This window comes from Toxorhynchites rutilus, chromosome 3 (assembly GCF_029784135.1).
Source record: "Toxorhynchites rutilus septentrionalis strain SRP chromosome 3, ASM2978413v1, whole genome shotgun sequence".
Taxonomy (NCBI): Eukaryota; Metazoa; Arthropoda; class Insecta; order Diptera; family Culicidae; genus Toxorhynchites; species Toxorhynchites rutilus.
In genome coordinates this window covers 216,967,939-216,994,123 of record NC_073746.1, presented here as the reverse complement: position 1 = coordinate 216,994,123, position 26,185 = coordinate 216,967,939, and the positions used below count along the sequence as shown (strand labels likewise).

The 26,185-nt window shown below is 37.2% G+C and overlaps 1 protein-coding gene across 3 annotated transcripts in view; it reads left to right on the top strand.

Annotated features, from left to right (window-relative positions):
• The window catches only part of LOC129776416 (protein eva-1-like), a 416,080-nt gene that overhangs the window by 106,133 nt on the left and 283,762 nt on the right, over positions 1 to 26,185 (top strand). The window lies entirely within an intron of this gene.

Below are 26,185 nucleotides of genomic sequence, written 5' to 3'. Positions count from 1 at the left end.
AATCCAAACCTCTTAACGTCATTCGCATCTCAAAAGAGTTGACACAGAAATTTTCCGAAGTTACCGAGATTACTCGGATGGGGCCAGACAAATTACGAGTTGTCGTCTCCAGCAGAACCCAAGCGAATGAAATAACGCGCTGTGATCTCTTTGCGATCGAGTATCGCGTATACGTACCCTGTTGCAACGTTGAAATAGACGGTGTAATAAACGAAAAGGGTTTGACTCGAAAAGAGATACTCGATGGTGTCGGTCGCTTCAAGAACTCTTCACTTAAAAGTGTGAAGATTCTTGCATGCGATCGACTGAAATCTGTGTCACTTAAAAATGACAAACGAGTCCTCAATCGGACAAACTCTTTTCGTGTGACATTTGAGGGTTCCGCCCTTCCTAACTACGTTGCAATAGGTACACTTCGTTTACCTGTTCGGTTGTTTGTACCCCGGGTAATGAAATGCAACAAATGTATGCAACTCGGTCACACGGCCGCCTATTGTTGCAACAAAAAACGTTGCGCAGATTGTGGAGAGAGCCATGATGAGAATCCTTGCCCGAAAGAGCGCAAGTGTCTTCATTGCGGCGGGACTCCTCATGATCTTACTCAATGCCCGGTGTACATACAACGAGGGGAAAAAATCAAGCGTTCCTTAAAAGAACGTTCCAAGCGGACTTATGCAGAAATGCTTAAGAGTCCCGTTCCAACGACTCAGGACAATCCCTACTCCATTCTGCAGAACGACGAGCCTGTTGCTGACGCTCCCAATGCAGGAAGTTCCGGTACATCGCAGGGTGCCATCAGGAAAAGAAAAATTACTTCTTTTCCATCACTCCCCAGAAAGAAAACCGAAACTTCCCAAGTTGGAATGAAAACTCGAATCGAACGTGCTGAGAATAGACCGAAGCAAGTACCTCCTGGTTTAAGCGGTTCTTCTACGCACCAGGGGTCCTCAGCACTTCCCGGAGCAGCACCCAACACGTCTGCTCCTTTTTCGCGGTCGAGGCAACAGCCACAATCTGGCTTGCTTGCGCTTTCTGACCTGGTGGACAACATTTTAAATGCTTTAAATATAAACGACCCTCTTAAAAGCATAGTTTTATGTTTGCTTCCGATTGTGAGAACATTTTTGAAAGAAAAATGTGGTTTTTTGGCAGCGTTCATTTCCCTCGATGCCTGATTCAGTGCAAGAGGTCAAGGATTTGACCACTGTAATACAGTGGAATTGCAGAAGCATTATTCCTAAACTAGATCAGTTTAAATTTTTAGTTCACAGCTCTAACTGTGATGTATTTTCTCTCTGTGAAACATGGCTTTCTTCAGCCGATGAGCTGAATTTCCACGATTTCAACATTATTCGCCTCGATCGAAATGACTCGTTTGGTGGCGTACTATTGGGGATTAAAAAATGTCACTCCTTTTATAGAGTCACTCTCCCATCGATGACAGGCATTGAAGTTGTTGCTTGCCAGACACAAATCAATGGCAAAGACCTCTGCATTGCTTCGATATATATCCCTCCCAGAACTACGGTAGGCCGCCATCAGTTCTTTGATACTATCGAGGCAATGCCGGAGCCGCGGGTAATCTTAGGTGATTTTAACTCCCATGGAACAGCATGGGGATCACTCTACGATGACAACCGTGCCACTTTGATTTATGATATCTGTGCGACAACTTCAAATTGACAGTTTTGAATACTGGGGAAGCAACCAGAATAGCCAACCCTCCTGCACGGGCAAGCATGCTAGACATATCTCTATGCTCTTCTTCGTTATCCCTGGATTGCATGTGGAAGGTAATCCAAGATCCCCACGGTAGTGATCACCTACCAATAATTTTATCGATCGCTAATGAATCAAGCTCTCGTGAGTCAGTCAATATTTCGTATGACCTCACGAAGAATATTGACTGGAGAACATTTGCGGAAATAATATCTGAAGCAATTGTTTCAATGCATGAACTTCCTCCACTCGAAGAGTATAACTTTATATCGAGTTTGATTTACGAAAGCGCACTTCAAGCTCAAAAGAAACGTGTACCGGCTACCACTTTCCAACGTCGTCCTCCATCACTTTGGTGGGACAAGGAGTGTTCAAAGGTCTATCTTGAAAAATCATCCGCTTTCAAAAAATTCAGGAAAACTGGATTAGTGGAATGGTTTCTAAAGTACCAAGCTCTAGAAGCCAAACTAAAAGGTTTGATTAAAGCAAAAAAGCGTGGATATTGGCGGAAGTTCGTCAATGGTTTGTCAAGGGAGACCGCTATGAGCACTCTTTGGAATACGGCTAGGAAAATGCGTTTTTAACTTTGCAAGGAAGGTTTGCCCCGACACCGTTCCTGCACAAAACGTCGTACGCGACATTCCACTTCAAAGCGATTATGAGAATTTTTCGATGGTGGAATTCTCAATTGCCCTTCTCTCATGTAACAATTCAGCTCCGGGGTCGGACAAGATTAAATTCAACTTGTTGAAGAATCTTCCCGACTTGGCAAAACAGCGTTTGCTGAACTTGTTCAACAAGTTTCTGGAGCTGAATATTGTCCCGCATGACTGGAGACAAGTGAGAGTGATAGCCATACGGAAACCCAACAAGCCGGCTAGCGATCACAACTCGTATAGGCCGATTTCAATGTTATCCTGTATTCGTAAATTGTTAGAGAAAATGATTCTACTTCGTTTGGACAAGTGGGTCGAAACAAACAATTTGCTGTCAAATACGCAGTTTGGCTTCCGCCGAGGTAGAGGGACAAATGATTGTCTCGCTCTGCTATCTTCTGAAATCCAAATCGCATTTGCTCGCAAAGAACAAATGGCTTCCGTTTTTCTCGATATCAAAGGGGCATTTGATTCAGTTTCCATGGAAATTCTCTCAGAGAAGCTTCATAATCGTGGACTTTCACCAATTCTTAACAATTTCCTGTACAATTTACTGTCAGAAAAGCACATGATTTTCTCTCATGGCAGCTCGAAATCTTCTCGTTACAGTTTTATGGGTCTACCACAAGGCTCCTGCCTAAGCCCCCTCTTGTACAGTTTTTACGTCAATGATATGGATGATTGTCTAACTAGAGACTGCACGCTGAGACAACTTGCAGACGATGGAGTTATTTCCATCACGGGTACTAATCCCGTCGTTCTGCAAAAGTCGTTGCAAGATACCCTGAACAATCTGTTCACGTGGGCCCTCAAGCTGGGTATCGAATTCTCTACGGAGAAAACTGAAATGGTCGTTTTTTCTAGGAAGCACGAACCCGCCCAATTCCAGCTTCACCTATCCGGCAAAACGATCCAACACTCTATGTTTTTCAAATACCTGGGTGTATATTTTGATTCTAAGTGTACCTGGGGGAGACACATTGCGTATTTGAAACAGAAATGCCAGCAAAGAATCAATTTTCTCCAAACAATTACCGGAACATGGTGGGTGCTCATCCAGGAGACCTCATTCAGTTGTACAAAACAACGATATTGTCAGTGTTAGAATATGGCAGTTTTTGCTTCCGATCAGCTGCCAGGATTCATATTCTCAAGCTGGAGAGAATACAATATCGTTGCTTGCGTATAGCCATGGGGTGTTTGCATTCGACACATACGATGAGTCTCGAAGTTTTGGCAGGAGTACCCCCGCTTACTCTTCGGTTCACAGAATTATCCTACAGATTTCTCATCCGTTGCAAGATCATGAATCCATTGGTGATTGATAACTTCGAAAATCTACTCCAACTGACTCCTCAGTCAAGTTTTATGTCTATATACCATGAGTACCTTACCCACGACGTGCACCCTTCACCAGGCATCTCCAACCAAGTTTGCTTCCCATACTTCTGCAATTCCTCTGTCATTTTTGATCTGTCCATGCGACAAAAAATCCATGGAATACCAGATCACCTATGCTCCAATGTTATTCCGTCGATATTTTCGGAAAAATATGGGAAAGTTGGATCTGATAAAATGTTCTTTACTGACGGTTCATTCATAAACGAGTCCACTGGCTTCGGCATCTTCAATGAAAATTCCAGTGCCTCTTTCAAACTCAAAGATCCTTGTTCCGTGTATGTCGCTGAACTGGGTGCGATATATTACGCATTAGGGATCATTGAAACATTGCCCATCGACCACTATTTTATTTTTTCAGACAGTCTCAGCTCAATAGAGGCAATCCGCTCAATGAAGGTTGATAAACGCTCATCTTATTTCCTAACTAGAATAAGACAACTATTGAGTGTTTTGGTCGAAAAATTATTCAAGATTACCTTAGTATGGGTTCCCTCTCATTGCTCGATTCCGGGGAATGAGAAAGCGGACTCGCTAGCTAAGGTGGGCGCTTTAGAAGGCACACTTTTTGAAAGGCAAATTGCTTATAATGAATTTTTCCACATTCCTCGTCAGTATACGCTCGTAAGTTGGCATCGCATGTGGAGTGGTGATGAGTTCGGTCGTTGGTTACACACGATTATCCCTAAGGTCTCGACGAGTGCATGGTTCAAGGGATTGAATGTAGGTCGTGATTTCATTCGCGTGATATCTCGGCTTATGTGCAATCACAACAACCTAAACGCGCATCTCTATCGCATTGGGCTCGCAGCAAACAATCTTTGTGATTGTGGCGATGGCTACCACGACATCAAGCATGTTGTCTGGTCGTGTATCCGGTTCCATGCTGCTCGCTCTCAGCTCTCTAGAGCACTGAGAGCACAAGGCAGACAATCGGATATCCCCGTCCGGGATATCTTAGGTAGCCGGGATCCTGATCTTCTGCTTCATCTATACCTGTTCCTCAGAAACGCCGATGTCAACGTTTAATGATGTTTCCTTCGTTGTGTCCCCGTTTCATATCCCTCCTATCCGATCGATAAACTTTTACTTAGTCGCGGCAATACATACACACACTCTTTACAGATGCACGGGCCGAAGGTTGTGCAGTCCACTGATTATTCAACAAGAGCCAAAGATTGTACCGCTCATGACAACTCTACACGAGCTGATGATTGCGCCGCCATTCTATCCTGGATTCCTTGAGTCGAGAAAGACGCACCACGCTAGATATGGGGTACAGACTAGGGGGGCGTTGCTGATTAATGGTCAGCTGCATCCCAATAGGAAGTATCCCGTGTCGGGCACACGTACAGAGCATCGAAGACTGCGACATACCAATTATGAGAACACTTGTAATACTAACCTCGAGTCAACCGCGAGTAATCGGTTACATATTACTAACATAGTCTAAGCAAACATTGTCAAAATATTGAACTCCCGGCCCCGTTAGGCTGACGCCATATGAGCCTTAATAAAATATATATTTTGGATAAAAAAAAAAACGCTTTAGTTGGTCAAGCAATGATTTACCTGGCTAGTTATATATTGAAGCTTCCCGTCAGAAATGATTCGTAATTTTGAATAAAATTTTCTCCAGTAATTTATCAGAATGAAGCATTCTTATTACTATATATCAGAGGTTAACACTAGATTGCTCAAGCAAGTCATTTTGACTGCTTTTCAATTTCAATTAGGAAAGCTGTTATGTATATAATGGCACAGTTTCTTAGAATGTTGTGACTTTTCAGTGTTTATTGATTATGATAGTTATCTCCCCCTCCTTCATTTCCGGAGATATATATATGTGTTATATGTGATGCATTTGACCTTATCAAAGAGAATTTGCTATATATCGTAAATGAATCGATGCTTCGCGGCGAATGTCCACAAAGTTGGAAAAATGTGTTGTCATACCGATCCCAAAAAATCCGAAATCATCCAAACCAGAAGACCGTAGACCTGTTAATATGTTGCCATTATACGAAAAGGTCTAGAGGTTGTAATTAAAGATAAATTGTTGGAACATATAACGAAAAATGGAATACTGATGGATGAACAGTCTGGGTTCAGAAACAACCACTCTTGCGAAACGGCTCTCAATTTGTTGCTCCTGAAGTGGAAACAGGCTATAGAAGCGAAGAAGATAGAATTAGCCGTATTTATTGACTTAAAAAGCTTTTGAAACCATAGATCGAATAAAATTACTAAATTTGCTATACAATTACAATGTTACTGGACCTTTGAAAGTTTGAAGGTTTGAAAGTTACCTGAACGGACGAACACAAATCACTATTTACAGGGACAGTAAATCATCGGCGGGACCAGTGAATCTGGGTGTGCCTCAAGGAAGTGTTCTGGGCCGCTACTTTTTTTGCTTTATATCAATGACATCAAACAGGTGCTAGATGACAGTGACATAAACTTATTTGCTGACGACACTGTAATATTCGTTGTAGCTAAGACATTGCATTAGTGCTCCCGTGGCCGAGTGGTTAACGTCATAACTAACATGTCGGGTGTTCGGGTTCGATTCCCGTTCTGGTCGGGGGAATTTTTCGTCAAAGAAATTTCCTCCGACTTGCACTGTGATCACGCGTATTCTAGAGCTTGTTATTTGGCATAGAAATCTCAACTAAGTACTAATAAATATGACGCAAGTAATACTACGTTGAGACGGCGAAGTTCCTCTAGGAACGTTAGTGCCATTGAAGAAGAAGAAGAAGAAGAAGAAGACATTGCAAGATTGCTACACAAAGATGAACCATGAACTGCAAAACTTAGACGAATGGTTGGAATGGAAAAAAACTAAAGTTAAACATAAACAATACAAAGTACATGGTAGTATCGACACGCAATTTTGGCAGTGAAGGTCTTAGTATAAATATTGATAGGCAAACGGTGGAAAGAGCATCATCGATCAAATATCTTGGCGTTATTCTTGACGAAACACTGCACTTCGATGAACATATTAACTATACTATAAAGTAGGCAGCTCAAAAATATGGAGTGCTTTGTAGAATAAATCGATTCTTGACTTTTGAAAGTAAAATCACGATCTATAAAGCGCTGATCGCTCCACATTTTGATTATTGTGCATCTGTGCTATTTCTCGCGAATAATAGGCAAATGCAAAGAATGCAAATTGTGCAAAATAAGGCAATGCGCCTGATATTGAGATGTGATCGACTAAAACTCCACGGAGATTTATGTTCGATTGCCTGCAATGGATGTCAGTGGGACAGCGTATTAAATATTGCACGCTTACGTTCATACATAAGATGACTAACGGGATGACACCGAATTATTTACTAAACACGATAACGTATGGAAGAGACATACATCGATATAACACAAGACAAGCAAACGACCTCAGAACCATGAACTTTCGAATGTCATGTACCCAAAACTCACTTTTATATAGACTATACAACACTATACAACACATTACCAATGAAGCAAAGATAGCAACAAGCCTTCGAACGTTCCGTAGTATTTGTAAAGAGTTTTTGAAACATGATCTAGATTTTTAACCCAGTATGCAATGTTAATCAATATTAGTGTGTAAGATGACGAAGTTATAACGGATATTTGTGTTTCTTATCTTAAGACTATGATGATGATGGTATGTTAATTGTTTATTTAGTTTTGCAATATATTCTTTTCCTTTGGTCGTAGACCCAAATTTAACTTCAAACAATAGTTTGAGCCGGCGCGCGGCGACAGACGCAAAGAAGCAGGATATTCAACACAAGTAAAAGCAATTCTCTCGAAAAAAATAAAAAAACATTCCAAAAGGCTTTATGTGGAAACCAGAATGAAGCTAGGGATAGCTCAACCAGAATACTCGTAAAATCATCTTCTCAACTGATAATTATAACGAGATTTTTCTGTGTTGTGGCGGATCTCATTGCAGAGTCAGGTTGACACGTTACACCGTGGGTTGAATGTGGGGCCTGAAGTATCGGTTGGAAGTAGGCTTAGGTTTGCTCAGCTGTCTGGTCTCGAAAATGACCGCAATGACCGCAAGTCGTTGTCTGGTATCTAGTAAAACGGGAATTCCTTTGTAAATTCAAGGCTAATGCTGACATGGGTATTGGGTTCAATTCTCGATCGGTCTAGGGTCTTCCCGGGTTGAAAATTCTCTCGACATGCCATGGAATAAATAGGTCCAGATGATGATTTAAGTTGTTCTTTCGAATGGGAATCTATGCCTGTGACATAAACAGTCTATTTTTTCATAAATTTCTTCATAATAATTATCAACAAGAGAACTCGTTCAGCTTAAGCTTTTGTAAGGGTACCATCATCATGATTTCTGTGTTTGTGTATTTTTTTTAAATTTTTTTTTGTTTTATTTCAAGACTTTGATGATGATTTTTTTTATCCCATTTATTTATTTAAGGCTCATTAGCATTTTAGCTGTAACAGAGCCGAATTTTAATCGTGTACATGTCACATGGTTATCATATCTATAATTAGCACATTACACAGTTGCCATTCGCCAGTATTCCTTCTATACCATTACATATGGTACATTCACACAGTAGCCATTTAGGCGTAAGGGTAATCTTTCTGTTCTTCCATTATCCAGTTGGACCACCGGACAGCGGAGACAGTTGATTGATCATTGTTGAGTTATTTATAGAACAGTAGCCCGATGTGTCTGGCAGAGCAGAGCAGTTGTATGGATGAATCGATCTTATTTCGACCGTGGATCGATCTCCATCGCTGATGATTGTTGCGTGGACGTAGCTATTCTGTAACAACACAAAGATGGTCAATGAGGGCCCTGAGTTTTGAACTCACGATCGATCGCTTACTAAGCGAACGCGCAACCAATGTGGCTACGGAGACCCCCTTTGATGATGATGGAATTGATTGATTTCGTTTGTATTTCATTTTTAGTTTTTAAATTAATTAAAAAAATAAAATAATTGTGAAGTCTGGAATAGTTTGAGCCCGTGCGCGTTGACAAACATAAAAATACTTTAGATCGAACATAAGCAAAAGCAGTTTTTCGCGGAGCATTCCAATGGGTATAATATGAAAACAGAGGGAAGCTAGGGATAGCTCAACCGGAAAACTCGTAAATTAATCTTTTTGACAGATAATTATATCGAGATTTTTCTGTGTTGTGACAGATCTCATTGCAGATTCTGGTTGACACATTTATATTCCAGGTCGAATGTAGGGCCTGAAGTATTGGTTGGAATTAGGCTTAGGTTTGCTCAGCTGTCTGGTCTCGATCACATTTGCAGAATGTTGTCGGGTATCTAGTGAAGCGGGAATTCCTTTGTAAATTCAAGGCTAATGCTGACATAGGTATTGGGTTTAATTCCTGATCGGTCAAGGATTTTTTCGGGTTGGAAATTTTCTTGACATGTCTTGAGATAAGTAATGGGCCTGAAGTATCGGCTAGAGTTAGGCTTGGTTTTGCTCAGCTGCTTGAACTCGGAAACGATCGCATCGTGGCCGGGGATCTAATAAAGCGGGAATTCCCTTGTAAATTCTTGGCTAATATTTACTTACATAGGTATTGGATTCAATTCCCGATCGGTCTATGGTCTTCCCGGGTTGGAAATTCCCTCGACATGCCATGGAATAAATACGTTCATATAATGGCTTAAATTGTTCTTTCGATTAGTATTCCATGCCTGCGAGATAACCAGTCCGTTTTCTTTTCAATTTAGCTTGCCTACTGGTTAGTTGATGGAAAAAATGTAAATACCGTAATATAATTAATATCAATAAGTTAACTCGTTCCTTTGCAGGGGAAAGGGGTGGGACCATCATCATTAAAAAAATATATATATACAGCCCAAAATCAGTCATGTTGACTGCTTAAGGAATTTCAAATAATACTTTTTTAATTACTTTTATTACTGAATTCAGTAAATTTCGTATATGACTAGTTTTGGCATTGTATTGGAAGGCAGTTTTCATTTTTTTTTCGATTACCGTCACATGATAACATACAAGTACATGATAAATTGTCACTTTGGGCGTATTGATAAGTTGCAGTTTCTCAAAAATCTAAAGTAGTAATTGTTTTTCGAATTTTTGTGCAGTAATACTTGTTTATTTTATTTCTTTTCAGGCCTTAGTGCAGGAAATAAATGTTGAATAAAAATGAGTTATTGGAAAATTAACCAAACATAAGTGAAGAGTGCTTCCTTGTACTGTAGAATCAGATGCAATAAATTCTGAACTATCGTGTGAAGATGAGGCAGATTGTATTCAAAGTGAAACATTTGACACTGAAGATAACGATGAGGAGTCGATCACCAATGATTATGGGATATGGTATTATCTCGCTGATAAGAGATAATATAAAAATATAAAAAAAACTCCCAAATGTAGACTGTTGAATTTTGAGGAATTATTGAACAACAAAATTATCTGAAATATGTGCATTTACTGGGATTTTATATGCTTGAGGAGCTTTGAGAATATTGAGAATAGTCCAGGGCAAAATATTACAGTTGACGAGCAATTCTTTTCGACAAAAACTAAATTCAGATTTTCACAGTATATGCCTAATAAATACAATAAACTTAGCATACAATTGGAATGAATGTTTTGATATTTTTTTTTATTTGGGGAAAAATCATCAAAGCTTCTCATTGAACACGATGTTCTGAAACTTGTCAAGCCATTTACAAGCTGCTCAGGAAATATCACGACCAATTTTCCTTAGCATGTCACTCGCGAAAAAATATCGACAAAAGAAAACAATTCTGGTGGGAACCGTAAGCGGAAACAAAAGAGAACTATCCAAATAAGCTTATCAAACGGCAGATAACATGCCTCGTTTCCAACTCTGTTATGTAAATCAGAGAATCGTGTTCTCACGGTATATAAAAGTGGACTAAATAAAATAGTAGCTGTTCTAGATTCGAAGCATGAATATGTAAAAATTTATGAAAGTAATGAAAAACACATGAAAAGATTTCCACCTTCATTTTTGAAAAAAATACATAAATAGTCCAAAAATTATTTTAAGTGAAATAATTTATTTATTGTTAATATTCACTAATAACTTGTTATGTAACTATAAATGATATAAAAAATATTGAAAATTAATTTAAAATAAATTTCTTTACACATAAGATATTCTTTCACAAAGCAGTCATTTTGGCTGCTTTTGGGCAATATAGGTATATACTAAGTTTCGGCCTTTCTAGTGTTAACGAATAATACAAAATAATACGAGAGGGAGTACAAAACAATATATGATAAATCATTGGCAAAAAATGAGGGTCGATTCAAAATTGGTTGATTTCTCAATTAGCAGAGACGAAGACAGCATTGAATGCTGTCCAACCCAAATAATTCACTCATTAATTTCAATGCGATAATGCATTTACTCTGTGGGAGTTGAAACATTTCCGCGAATCAAACCACCAGCTCGGTCAGAAACCACTGTTTCTCTGCATGCTGTATCTCCCAACATTCAGCATTCAATTCACGCAAAATCAGCCATAAAAAGTTGGCGGCTTAATGAAATTAGGTTAACTGGATGATGCTGAATTTCGGTTTTGATATATTCAACCAAGTGGTGAAACGCATCAAGCTGAGAGCACACATCCCGGGGTAGGAGACCCAATCAGTGGTGAAAATTGAAATAAAAAAAAATCACGCGATGCTTGGGAAAGCAATTTTGACACGACTCTCCAGATCAGAACAGCAAATTGCAGCTTGATGACAATCGCAAATGCCAAAATTTAATCTAAACGATATATTTAATTGGATAATAATGATCTCCCCGTGGTGCGGATTTGTAGTGCAATTAGTTGTTGTGAACTATGGATATAATAATAATGTTAGACGCGATGTTGATTTTCTTTTGAAGCTTGACTTAGTTTGGGAATTAGTTGTGCGGTGATTCTCTTTTTCCTAATGAATTGCTACCTCGTGGAATAGTTGAAATGTTTAATGAATTTGGTACAAGTACTGTTGAAACGTGTATGCAATATTAATTTATTTGGCGTGTTATTGCGCTCGTTTGAACAATAAGGGCACGATATTAGGTCTGGGCTGAGAGCTAAATAACCCGAATGCTATTGATAAGCAAGCATCACTGTTTTGGGCGTGCAAATATTCATTTCACTAGTGGCATACTATTGGGTTCATTTGCGCTAGGGATAATGGCAGGAATGTAATTTGTACGCGATTCCAGCCGAAAAAATCTCTCGTTAATGTTTTAATGATTCGGAATGGGGAACGGTGCTTCGAACAAATCGCCACATGAAATTGAATTATTATGAATTCCATCGCCGTGCAAATGCCGGCTGCAATCATTCTGCTCGGTACATGTACAATTCATAATCGGTACTGTAAATATGTGCTTTAGGAGAACGATTTTCAGTAACACCTAATTCGACTGCTTTCAGCTGCTAGGGCAGCAAGTCCTATTGATGACTCTCTAACAAGTGTATTTGATATTTGAAGATACAATTGCACGTAATGGTTACTATTCCAGATTGTTTCTATTATTAATTTCCTGCAATCTACTATCTTCATATGGAAATCGCACTCGGTATTAGAAAGGTACCGAAAAATGTTATCCTATATTAGTCGAAATCTGAATCATGGAGTGAGAATTAGGATTAGTAAAGTTAAAATGCAGAAAACAATTACTGAACATCTGAACATTTACGATAAATAACGATTACATTATGTCTTGGATCAAGTTCAAGGCCCCCAAAATAATTTAGAGTTCATAAAATTAGGATAATGTACCCATTCTGTCACAGCTGGTGCAATGTAAATTGACGAGACTGTCAGAATGATCTTGTCCTGACATTTCTTAACCATTCCATCCATATAGCGGTAACATAACGTCGTCTACATACGAGGATAAAACATTTTACGTACCATCATCGCAACAATAATAAACCGTTTCGCATAATGTTGACAAACTTCGGGCCCGAATCCTATATGAATTGTGCCTTACGCAAAGTACTCTCCATTGCGTGCCATGTACATTTCCGTTAACGAATTCACGCCTGATTTTTTTTTCTTCCAAGCAGAATGACAGAGTAAAACTTTTGCTCTCTCATACCAAGGTTATATTTTTATTCCTTCGTTTGTAGCACACACTTCCTCGGTAAATGTACTCAAACAAATGAGCCTATCAACGCGACTCGGGGCTTCGTATGGCAGCAATTCACAATAAGGCTTCAATTTCATTTCGAACATTATCGTTCTCAATGTATTCATGCGACAAGCAAAAGTGCCGTAGCGAATAAGCAATGAAACGGTATTGGAGCAATATTCATCTTGCTTTTGCGTATATTACAAACAAAAAAACGAGCGCAAAAAAAAATCTGTGGCTGTGAAAAATCATCACTTTGAATAACGCTCTGTGAACAATGCAAAGCGTACAAAGTTTCGTTCATTGAAGGTGCACTTCTTCGGAAACAATATCAGAATTTGCTGAATATTTCATGAACTTATTGATTTTGACTTCATGCATTGATTTGTGTTACTTAATTGAAAATGCGTTGTTGATTTCATCTCGTTTTCCCGATTAGTTCTCCTGACACCTGTTTTACTTCGTCATTTAATCCAAAATTTATCTTAAAATGAATTTTCTTATTTGATTAACACTGGTAACCAGTGACACAAAATTTTGAGTACATGTCAGCAGGAGTGAGGGCGGATAGCTGTCAGTTTGACAATTTGATCACAATGGAAAACTTCTCGGAACAACAGTGCACTTCGCGTTGTGTCATGTACAGAAGTCTTACAAAACTATTCTTGTTTTCCTATTCCTTTGGAGTATGGATAGATTGATTTCGGATGGAGATACAAAAAATTACAAGAGATTATTCAATGGAACAAATTTTCCTTCAGGTACGATGTCATTTTATGGTGTTAGTTTTTTAAATACGATCATGATTAATTTTCTAAAAGGGCTTATGCAAAAATGATATCATTTCAGAAAATAAACTACACTCGACAAAAACATTAAGGGAACACATTGCGAAGTCGAACATTTTAAGTGATTTTGGATATGCTGTAATTTCGTGAAAATATAACGCATATCTATGGAATATACATCATTTTAAAGCTACAACTTTCAAGTATTAGAATAATTTACGTACATATTATTATCTTAGTGTGTGTAGGTGAAGTGAACAACAATACCAAGATGAAATAAAAAATAGATTTTTTGTTGTTTTTTCAAAGATTTTGTTAACTAACACAATTTTTTGCTAACCAACTCAACAGCAAATCCAATTATATTTCCCAACCAGTTATCATTTTGTTCATAGAACGTTCCTGTAGGATTTTTCCATACAGAGATATTCCAGTTTGAATGAAAAATTACTCCTCCGTCTTTGATGATGAATTATTCAATAAAACAACCATCGCACCGCAAATCGAAAGGTAGTTTTGAAAACTCCAATAAATTCTGCACAAGGGTAATTTGTTACTCAGACGAAAAAAATATTATTAATTTTTTGCATCGATTTCAAAAAAGTGCCAAAAACAGGATTTTTATAGTGCTTCACAATATCTGCTGTGATTCTACAAATATCGCACTAAGTTGTAATGTTTGCAGGCAATTTTTTAGCCTAGTGTATTCCCGAAACATCTGTAAACGTTTCATATTGATACGTTCAGCCGTTTTTTCTAGCTGATTTTTCAAAGATTGGAGTAAATTAGAGAAGCACTTAATCGCGAATCGTACCAGAAGTACAAAATGCTACGCGACTCTCAAAACGAAGGATTAGTAACTAAGAGTTGTTCGGTAAAGTAAAGTTGTAGCTTTAATACGATGTATATCCCATCGATATGCGTTAATTTTTCACGAAGTTACAGCATGTCAAAAATAATTTAAAATCTCCCAATTTCTTTTACTTTGTCGAGTGTACAACGCCAAAACGGGTTAGGGTAAATGATCTTGGTTTGTCCAATTTAGGGTGTTTTGCAAATCGATTTTCTTTCATGAAAATCACCTATAATCAGGACGAGTTTGGGTTAGTTGGAAAGTCCTATGTCTATAGTTTCTAATTCTACCATAAGGCGTTGAAATTATTCAAATATTTATGTTTTTTGACGATTTTCTTCAAAGAAAAAATAATAATCATGGTTTGTCTCCCTCTGATCCTGGTTTGTCCAGTTTTAGATATCTTTTTTTTTTAATGAAAAAATCGAATTTCAAAGTAGATGTTGCATTTCTCATTGCTTGATTTTACTGTTCTCATATTGAACCATTCATAATTTAGGCTTTCTTCAGAATATTGCCTTTTTTGGGCATTTTAATAGTGTTCACTTCAACACACTCAACACAGAGAAATTTAATTTCTGCTATGCGCGAAGGACACCATAAACAAACTGCAGCGCGCCAAGCGGTTGCCATAGAAATCATGTGGACAAAACAACATTAGTGAATTGGACAACTCATGATCAGAATTGAGGTAATCGAAATGCATTAATTACATGGTTTAGCCAAGTAAATCTAATACAAATGGTGTGCAAGCATGATGTTTACAATATTTGTAAGTGTCATAATCCAGAAAAGGTTTGAATACGTACCAAATAATCATCTGGTGATTGATTAGAAGTTAGCTCAAGTGAGGGGCGCATTGACAACAATAGAATATGAAGAGAAAGAAGACAATATTATTTATATGTTTTGAAATATTGGAATATCTTACTTGATACACGTGCGCTGAACTAGAGCAATTAAAAACGTGGACAACCCATGTTCATATTTTCGACTGGACAAACCAAAATCATCTACCTTACTGATCGAAAGAGTAACCATACAAAAAAACATGTATTCCGGAAACTATAAATGATAGAAAGTTGATGCCTTCGACAAAAGTTCAAATTTTGATAAGACCTAAAACTTTGTCGAATACACTATATCGCTATCTCGACTTAAAACAAAATTAGAAAACACGAAAAAGTTGTTATTAGAAAACGTTTTTCCCTGTAAAAGTGGTCATCTTCCGATGTATTTGTTACTTGTTGGAAATTATAAGGACTATGCATATAATTGTTTGAGAATTTTGAAAAAATCGCTTTTGAGAAAAATAAATTTCATTTTTTAGAATATTTGTAATTTAAAAATGGTATTTAACTGGTTGCTGATTTAGATGTTCGAAAGGGTATACTTACACATATCAGATTATCATAGCTTGAATAGGCGCGATTCTAATATTCTGCTCTCCATATATGTCTTCTTTAAAAATCCCGGTGAACTTCCTCGAATGTACTTACTCATTCTCCTTTCCCTTTCCTATACATAAGCAGAACTTAGCACCCAATTAGATCAGTTTAATCGATAATAAAAATAGCAGAAAATGCTACTTTTATCCATAACACATTTTTGTTTATTTGACTTAGGTTTATATTTATGTAGATCTTAACTATTTAGACTTGTGTTTAATAATGATAAATTATGACTCCTTGTCGTCTTCTGCATAATTGAATAAACAGAAGGGTAGTAATGGCTTTAATGGTATGTTTGTGTACATTTTTGAACGTTATCTCATCTAAATCGTAAAGGATACAAGTTCATACAGGAAACGGTTATTTAAGGGCTTCCATTTGATGTATGAAAAGAGAATAAATTACAGATTTTGAACAATGAGAAAACTCAATTCAAATGCAATTACTACAGTCCTATGTCAAGATTCCGTCCGTACCCTAGGCCCAGCCTGAGCACTCGATTGTTTTGTCAATAATTTTAGAAACTTCCATCAGGTGTTACAGGATTCCCCAGGAAAAAAAGTATTTTTCCCATTCATCGCTTTACTTGTCAGCGATCAACTTCATTGCACGAATATTCTCTGTTAATCCTGATTGCGACTTTTTTAGATTGAGGATTTGAAGCTTCAGTTCTTCATCATTAAATTTTAATTTCATAACAATACATCAATACAAACAGTATTGTATCCTCAGAATAAGTTGATTTGACACAATGGCTAGTTGTTGGTAGCTTCTCTCTTATTCTTAATGTATCTGAAATACACTCTAGAGAAAGTTGTCGAAGTCTTGGAGAGTATTGACGAAGATTTGCTCCCAACACTCGCCTGTCCGTTATCCGTTGGTCTTTATGGATGTTATCTTGGTCTTGGTCCGTTGGTCTTCCTTTCGCAGCAAATATTCCTCGTAAATACTTTATCGGGTTGTATTCCGAAAGGTACCAATCAGAAATTAGCGGTTCGGCATCAAGGGTAACGAGACCCCGCTACTGATGATACAGATGAATGAAATGATTGACTGGCACAGTATTATCAAACGCTCATTCACACATAAAAATACATGGATAACTGAAAAATAATATGTGCAAAATTTAGAGCAAACAATAATAATATAATGAAGGTCCCGTCTCATTCCCCTACATAGGTTTGAGTTGGTCGATTATCTAGTTGATAATTAATTAATACATAACCATTTTTACAAATAAAAAACGAACTGATTTAATTTGCAGATATGAAATCACCTCTGATAGCGGTATTTCACTTACCTTCGTCTATTCAAAAGTTTCTTCGGACATGTTTGTAAGAAGTCACAGCAAATCTTTCAGTTCAGTCAAATCTCAAGAAGAAACGCTTGTTGTCCCGTCAAGCTATCCCATAGCATCTTTTGAGTTCACTGTAACCTGACTGCCAAAATTGTCAGACTATTAACTCTTCAGATTAATCGAACATCTGACCCGTTGGATGAATTTCAGGTTGTAGCCTATCCCTTCATTCTGACGGTTGTCTGCTTGATCCTTCAGAAATCGCTATTGAGCCTTCTTTACATGACAACAGTGGTTCGCTCGATCTTAAACGAACCCCAATCATAGCTGTGATTCTTTTTAACGAAACTAACATATCCAATTCCACAGTAAGAACAAACTCTACCATGTTCCAATCGCTATCACAATTCAGATTTCTCATGGCTGCATTATAGCGCGCGTGCTCAAACTTATGTAGACTACCGTTCTGAATCATATTTCGGACGCTTAAGGCATATGATGCAGAAAACAGATTTAAACTTTTTGCACAAGTATTATTTGGTTGATATTTCTAATAAATTAGTTCAATATGCATTTAAGCTTTCTACTTTGGTACCTATTTGATCGAAAACATAAAGAAAAACATCGAATAAAATGCTTTTCGAATGAAGCGAATTAAAATCGAACTTCGGACACTAAATCAAATTTAGGACAGATTAAATTCAAATTTCGGAAACTTTATTTTGTAATTTTTTGGACGAAAATTACATTACACTTGTTTATATTTTATAATCAACTGCGAAACACTTACCATGCAATCACAGTAAACTGTTAACGATGATGAAAACTGATGAAACACGGGAGAAATTTAAATATTTATGAACGGGTAAATTCTACGTTCTCACGCTAAGCAAACGTCAAACACAAACGATAATGAGTAGTGTTGTCAGATTTTTGCCGATTATGTGAAAATTCAAATGTAGTTCTCATATGAAGTGATAGTGAAACTTAGGGATTACTCTAAAGAAGCAATTGTGATATTAATTTTATAGTTATGTCATCAGTGCATTAAGTGTCCGAAATATAACAAAGTGTCCGAAATATGATTCAGAACGGTACTTTCTATTTTCTTTTTTTTTTCTCTTTTTATTTCTATAAACATACAAAAAATCCTTCATTATCATTGAGACCAAGATGGCAGTTCATTCTTTCATACACATACACAAACACACTTCGTTTAAAAACAACTTCGTTCAATTAACCGTTTAAATAACATTATTATAATTAACCATATGTGAAATACACTGCTGTTTAAAATCCACTAATGTGGTTGCTCTTTTAATGTGCCTAGGCATCGAATTGAAATAAGTTACACCTTTAAAAAATAGGGAGTTCTGTGACACTCTACTTAAGAAGTTAGGTGTTCGTGCTTCGTCTGCATTTCTGGTATTATATCTATGAATATTACTTCCTCTTTCAATTCGATCAAACAAATATCGTGGCAGCAATCCAGTTATAATTTTGAAAACGAACACCATGGTTGAATATACAATCCTTTGCTTCACAGATAGCCATTGAAGCGTGTTTAGCATGAAAGCTGAGGAAGTGAATCTATTACAACGCAAAATTAAGCGCATTACTTTATTTTGTAAACGTTGTAACCTCAACATTTGTGTTTCGGTAGCAAGAAAAAGAATGGATGAACAGAAGTCTATGTGTGGCGATATAATTGATTTATATCATTGAATTTTACTCGAAATTGTCAACTCATTTCTTAAACGGCACATGATACCGTATTTTTTTTTGCAATTTTTTTGATGACATTATCTATGTGAAACTTAAAAAGCAGTTTGTCATCTATAGTAACACCAAGATACTTTATCTCTCTAACGCGATCAAGTGTCTCACCATTTATCTCTACCAAACACTCGGTGTTATAATATCTTGAAGAAAATACCATGTACTTGGTTTTTCCAACATTTAATTTTAACTGCTTATAATTCAACTTTTTTTAGAATACTAAGACAATGCAAATCTCCGTTTGAGTGCAATACTGCGGATTCCAATTCTCTAGCTGCTATGAACAGAACTGTATCGTCCGCAAATAAATTTATATCGCAAAAACGTAAGACTCGTTTCATGTCATTTATGTACATTATGAATAAAAAAGGCCCCAACACGCTTCCTTGTGGAACACTGAACGGACTAGCTATTGGTTTAGAAACAGAATTAGCAAAAACAGTTCTCTGTATTCGATTACTCAAATAACTTTCAAACCATTTGAATGCCGTACCCTCTAAACCAAAGCGCCGCAGAGTCTGTAACAACAAGGGCCTGGAAATAGTTTCAAATGCGCGTTTCAAATCCAAAAACACTGCAATGACCGCTTCTTTGTTCTCGATATATTCCTTCCACGTAGCTAACACCAAATTCAAGGCGGTTACACAGGAATGTGATTCCCGATATTCCGATTGCTCTGGTGCTAGTTATGAGTTATTATTCAAATAGTTCACCAGCTGGCCTTCAACGACTAATTCTAGCAGTTTTTCCTATTTCTTTCGAACATCAATTTTTTTGGAACCACTTCCAAACTTTGGGCACGTGCCCAATTCGTAATGAATCATTTATCAGGTCCAGCAGGGAATATCCAATAACATGAAAGCAATCTTGAACAACTTTTGCATTGACGTCATCAATACCAGCCGACTTTTCTAGCACTATTAGTTCTACGAAACTTTTGGTAACATCTATCCTTCGTAAGTTTCATTCGCACTAAGTCAAGACAATACCAAAAGCTCGTGTTTTCAGTCTCGACCAACTTAAGTTTGACTAATTTTTTAGTACATGTTCGCAGAGAATCTGTAAGAAAAGATGCCCTTTCTAAATCACCCGATACCGGATAAGAATCCAAACTTCTAGTTACAAGCGCACACAGGGCCTCCTTCGAATAATTCTTCCAGCACTTTGTCAAAACTCTATCATTTGTTTCACAGTTAGTATCATGGAAATTAATAAATATAGTTTCATGGTCAGTTATTTTCAGTTCATCAACGGTAAATAATTGAACCGTGTTGAAATTTGTATAAACATGATCAATCAGTGTTTTACTGTACTGGGTAATTCGTGTAGCTTCAAGAATCGTTCATTTTAATCCGAAATAATTCATCAGGCACTTCAATTGGGAAGAGCTTAGGTCATCAAACAAATTAATATTGAAATCACCAGCGATAATATTAATTCCACTGAAAATAAAAAAATGCTCCAGTTATCCAAAAGTTATCTAAAAATTCAATAAAACGCTGGTCACTAGAACTGGGAGAGTGGTATAATAGTCCGTAATTTCCAATCTGAATGCCTCTCTCGATAACAATACCCAAAAACCAATTGTTATCAATCGCTTCGTTGAACCGAATGTTGAAACATATTGATTCCTGGATATACATAGCAACCCCTCCAGTATGTTTGGAGCGCGACAAGCAAAAAACAACTCTATAACCCAAAATATAGTATTGGTCGAAAGCTTCCGCCTCTACTATATGAGTTTCTGTGAGAAATACCAACGATGGACGTTCGTTACCTACAATTAGTTTCAATTCACTGAAGTGTGTAGGCAACCCAGCAATATTGAAATACAGAATATTAGAGTTTTTACTTCGAGCACTTGTCGTTGTTTGCTAATGTACGTACCGAATGATAGATTTCCTCTTTTCTATAATGTTTCTATAAACTGGGCAGTCTGTACTGTATGCTGGATGACCGACGTCCAAATTTAGCTTACGTTCTTTATTCATTTTTCGGCAGTTAACGCATTCGGTCGATATCGATGAACATTCAGATGTGGAATGTTGCTTACTACATTTAGAACATTTTTCATCATTTGGACAATTTTTACTTATGTGGCCGAACTCCCCACATTTGAAGCATCTAATAACATTGAATGTTTCTACTACGGGACACCGATCCCATCCTATGATGACTTTTTCAGCGCTTATTCAATTTTTGAAAAACTTACTGTTAACTTCAAGCACTACGTTATATTTATTGTACTTGAAGCGTGGATTCTCATAGATAGTAACCACATTAACATCACCTATCCCGATGTTTTCATTTTGACTTTTCAACAAGTCTATGAAAACATCAGAGGAATACCGATCAGACATTCCCAAAATTTTCTCTTTTGGTTTTAATGGTTTCGGGACAACAGCTTTATATTTTTCACCTAATTTGCTTTCAATATCGGATTTTATCGAATTACATTTTTCTACTGTTGCACACTCTATAATAATCGAGCCTTCTTTCCCGTTTCGAAAGCTGCGGACATTATGTATTTTTGGATCGAGTTTTTTCTTTATTTCATTTCGCGTACTATCGTTACTTTGAATCGACTCTACCGGTTTAACAACAATAACAGGACCAGCCTTACGTTTTTCTGATATCTTGGGATTTCTCGAAACAACGTTCGCGAAAGATAATGTGTCAGTAGTACGAAAAACCTCGTCATTTTTTGGTTTCAATGAGAATTGCTTTATCATTACTGTTCGACATAATCTTTATTTTCCTTCTAGGATTAAACTCAGATTCCGATCGCGTATCCCTTTCAACAATTCTTTTCCTGTTCATTGCAACTATATTTTGACTTTCAATTTCATTCTTTTTGTTCAATTTTTTTTTCCACAATTCTAGCCACACTGCTCTCAAGCTTATTCATATGTTCTTGAAGAGCAGTATTAAGGCTCGTTTCCAGAACATCTTTGGCTTTCCCAATGCATTGTTTATCTGCAAAGCAACCGTATCACGAATATTACAACAATTGATGAAGGAACAGAAATTTACAGAACACAATACGGATATACCGTTACGAATCATATTTCGGACGCTTAAGGCATATGATGCAAAAAACAGATCTAAACTATATGCACAGATATTATTTGGTAGATATTTTTAATAAATTAGTTTAATATGCTTTTAAGCTTTCTACTTTGGTACCAATTTGATTGAAAACAAAAGAAAATCATCGAATAAAATGCTTTTCAAATGAAGCAAATATGAATCAAACTTCGGACACTAAATCAAATTTCGGACCGATTGAATTCAAATTTTGGACACTTTATTTTGTAATTTTATGGACGAAAATTACATTACACTTGAATATATTTCATAGTCAACTGCGAAACACTTACCAAGCAATCACAGTAAACGATGATGAAAACTGATGAAACACGGGAGAAATTTAAATATTTATGAACGGGTAAATTCTTCGTGCTCACGCAAAACAAACGTCAAACACAAACGATAATGAGTGGTGCTGTTCATTTTTTTCCTACAATGTAATAATTCAAATGTTATTCTCAAATGAAGTGATAGTGAAACCAAGGGATCACTCTAAAGAAGCAATTGTGATATTAAATTTATAGTTATATCATCAGTGCATGAAGCATTTCAAGATATTAGAACAAATTGTCCGAAATATGATGTTGTCCGATATATGATTCAGAACGGTAGTTTCAATACAAATTTTTATAATTTTGGTTGAACAGCAGACTACAAGCAATCCTATTCTTGTGCGCTCTTTTTTCGTGCGAAATTCATTATGATTTGAATTATTCTCTCGGGGAAGCGGTCCCTATACACAACATAAAAATGGATTTTTTTTTAATTGTGTAGCGATCACTATTTTTTAAGGTGAAGTTTTGCACGATTTTTTTTTACGGTCTCTATCCCTCGCACAAAAACGGGTTTGCCTGTACTTGAATCTAGTAGGACTGAAACATAACCATTGTCGAGTTCCACGTGAATTATATACCACAATGAGATTGGATTTTATTTTCGAAGAAAACACACGCTTGTTATGTTAAAACGAACAATTTTACTTTATTCACAGTATTTTCCATCGATACGTTCTGCTATCACTTTGAAAATTACTGGATACCACGTAAAAAGAACGGTTACGCTTTAGAAGCAATCAATTCATCGAGCGTTTTCCCTCATTTTAGTGAGAGTTGAAGTGCCGCTCTGAAAATGTTGCCTTTTTGATACGTCGTTTTCACCCAAAGTTCGCAGGTTTGATTAACTCATAGTAGATCATTGTTTTCCGTCCATAGCAATTTGGCCATGCAATCGATGTTGATTCCTCTAGAAATTTGGCGGTCAGGATTCTCGAAATAAATCCAGTTCTCATCGCCAGTCACAATCCGATCGGGAGCTGACTCTTCTGAGCAACATTTCAAATGTGATTGTTAGGTTTTCCTGCTGTCTTTTGTCAGCTCACACGGAACCCATTTCTGATCTTCTGGATCTTTCTCGTGGCCTTCAAACATACTGAGATCGCTTCTTGAGTCACGTGCAATTGTCATTTAGGTCCAAAAGTAACTGCCTGCCATAAAAGACCAGCTAATTGGCTTTAATTTAATAAGTCGAACATCTGAATTGGTCCAGTGGTTCAAAAGTTATGAATTTTAGAAAAAAGTCATTTTTGGCAAAAATGCGAAAAAATTTATTTTTCGGACCACCCTAAAATGGAAATGGTCACCCTAACAAAGAAATAAAAAAATATGGGTCTAATAATTTGCGATAAGGAACAAAACTACCACTTTTGACGAAAATCTGAGAATCACTATATCGGTTTGGAATGGAACGGCTGTATGTATATAAAGGAGTATTCCCCTGAAAAAGAAATATGTATGTATATATATTTTTCTTAATTAAAGAAGGTATTAGACTTATGCACCCTTGGCCGAGTGGTTAGCGTCATAACTAACATGCAGGGTGTTCGGGTTCGATTCCCGTTCTGGTCGGGGGAATTTTTCGTCAAAGAAATTTACTCCGACTTGCACTGCGATCACGCGTATTCTAGAGCTTGCCACTCAGAATGCATTCAAGGCGTGTTATTTGGCATAGAAATCTCAACTAAGTACTAATAAAAATGACGCAAGTAATACTACGTTGAGACGGCGAAGTTCCTCTAGGAACGTTAGTGCCATTGAAGAAGAAGATTAGACTTGTCAAGAAAATATTATTCTGCACTTAAACATATTGAAAACATTCATCTGTAGGTATTCTTTCGATGTTTCGTGATATTTGAGGTGTCCAACTCAATGAGACCCCAAGCTTTCTATATTCTTTACTTTTGTCATCCTTCTTTTTTGGAAAATCCAAATTTCAGGATCTCCAAAAAACCATGCGTCTCCATTGATTCGATACATCGCGATTGCGCTAAGGTGGGCGCTTCAGAAGGCACACTTTTTGAATGGCAAATTACTTATAACGATTTTTTTCACATTCCTCGTCAGCACACACTCGTTAGTTGGCAGGGCATGTGGAGTTAAGATGAGTTCGGTCGCTGGCTACACACGATTATCCCTAAGGTCTCGACGAGAGCTTGGTCTAAGGGATTGAATGTAGGTCGTGATTTCATTCGCGTAATATCTCGGCTTATGTCCAATCACTACAAACTAAACGCGCATCTCTATCGCATTGGGTTCGCAGCAAAAAATCTTTGTGATTGTGGCGATGGCTACCACGACATCGAGCATATTGTCTGGTCGTGTATCCGGTTCCATGCTGCTCACTCTCAGCTCTCCAGAGAACTGAGAGCAAAAGGCAGACAATCGGATATCCCCGTCCGAGATATCTTAGGTAGCCGTGATCCTAATCTTCTGCTTCATCTATACTTGCTCCTCAGAGACGTCGATGTCAACGTTTAATGATGTTTCCTTCGTTGTGTCCCTGTTTCATATCCCTCCTATCCGATCTATAAACTTTTACTTAGTCGCGCCAATACATACACACACTCTTTACAGATACACGGGCCAAAGGTTGTGCAGTCCACTGATCATTCAACAAGAGCCAAAGGTTGTACCGCTCATGACAACTCTACACGAGCTGATGTTTGTGCCGGCTAGTGACCTTTCTATCCTGGATCCCTCGAGGCGAGAAGACGCACCACATCAACATCATAGCAATATCACAATTATGAAAACACTTGTAATACTAACCTCGAGCCAACCGCGAGTAATCGGTTACATATTACTAACATAGTTATAAGGCAAACATTGTCGAAATATTGAACTCCCGGCCCCGTCAGGTTTACGCCATATGAGCCTTAATAAAACTATACATTTTGGATCGGGATTGCAGTCATGGAGACGCATGGTTTTTCAAATGAGGAAACACTTCAAAGAATAATAAAAATAAATAAAATGATCATGCAAGAAAATTTTCATATTAGCCATTAGTTAAGTCAACTTGCATAAGCTATTCTATGTTACGGACTAATTTCAATGCGTGGTTCTAATTTCTGGAGCGAAAAAGATAACGATTCAAGAGAAATTCTAAGTAGATAACTTTTGATTTGTCAATTTATCACTGATCCGGAAAATCAGATAAAGAGGGTGGAATCTGTAGTTTTGCACAGCCCATTCGATTTGTTCAGGATTATGATATCCAAGAGCTTCCATCCAAGTACTTCTATAGAAGAATGTTGGAGCATGTTCAACTTGTAGTTCAGTTCCTGAATGTATTTTTTGCTGTATTGTACATGATTCGTGTAAACGGGAAACGTCTCGACTCACAGAGGATATCGATTTCAGTTAGCCTTTAAGAGCGTTGTTTCTCGTTAGATCCAAGATAATCTGATAAAATCTAAAAAGATGCCCATGACGATAGCTAAAATAACTAACAAATGTGACGAATCATTGTTTGTTAATTATAAGTGTAAATAGAAAATATAATATGAAAATATTGACGCTCGTAAATACATTTCCATGAACGAAATAAGAAAAATTCACTCCAGATCGAGATCTTTCCGTCTTTCTTCGTATTCACACACGATGAGGTAGACGGAGAAGCATCTTTTAAAAATGATGTAACAGAGTGTGAATTTCTTTAACATCTTTTCGCTGAACCA